We start from the raw sequence: 1,033 nt of genomic DNA, 5'->3' as shown, positions 1-1,033 counted from the left end.
CTCTCTCTCTCTCTCTCTCTCTCTCTCTCTCTCTCTCTCTCTCTCTCTCTCTCTCTCTCTCTCTTGTCTCTTTTTTATCTATATTTATCTGTGAGTACACAAAAGCATGCGCATGTGTATGTGAGTGAGTAGGTACCCCTGTCTATCTATTATCTCTCACACATCCCCACTCTACAGCAAGCTCTATGTACATTTCAATAGGTCATTTTTAAGGACAAGCGGGCTAATCCAGATTTCAGGGTTGTCCAGAAATCTTGACCTACACCAAAAGTGGGCATTGCCCTGCCTATAGGAGAAGTTTGGTTCCATTGGTGTGTATATTTGTTTGGTTATAGAAAAAGCTCTCCTTGCCTTTTAAAGAAACTGAACAGCATTTTCCGAGATAGCCCCCTTGTGCTTAAAAGCGACCAGTTATTATTATTACAACAGCAGACCCTAGAACATTCAGGAACATTCTGAGCTTCCCGGGAAGCATACAGTGCAAGCTACAGATTACACGTTCTCAAACACAAACAAACTGACCAGGTCTTTCGCTGTCTATGGCCGGGTACCCAGTAGGGAACGGTGGCGGAGCGGTTAGTGCGCTCGTCTCCGAAGCGGAAAGTCCGAGTTCGATCCTCGGTTCGGACACAGATTTTTTTTTTGCCCCCTCCTGCCCACCCAGCAGTAATGGGTACCTGACTTGGAGTTGGGGAAGTAAAGGCGGCGTGGAAAGGAACTGGCCACCCTACCACAATATGCCGAAGGCCCAGGAAGTTGTCTCACTAACAAGGTAATCCCCAATGTACGGATCGGATATGTGAGAACAACTTTACTTTTTTTACCCATCCCCACCTGGATGAAGTGAGGAAATTTCGTATAAAGTGTCTTCCCCAAGGACACAAAGTCGGGACTCCGATGGAATTCGAACCCGTGACCTTACGGTAGCAAGTCTAACAGCCTAACCACTATACCACGGATGTACCTCTGAGTGTGTTTGCAGGTGTGTACCTGTGTGTGTGTGTGTGTGTGTGTGTGTGTGTGTGTGTGTGCC

The sequence above is a fragment of the Aplysia californica genome, unplaced genomic scaffold, assembly GCF_000002075.1.
Source record: "Aplysia californica isolate F4 #8 unplaced genomic scaffold, AplCal3.0 scaffold00417, whole genome shotgun sequence".
Classification (NCBI taxonomy): Eukaryota; Metazoa; Mollusca; class Gastropoda; order Aplysiida; family Aplysiidae; genus Aplysia; species Aplysia californica.
The sequence above is the reverse complement of the archived record's forward strand: the minus strand, read 5'-3'. Positions refer to the sequence as shown.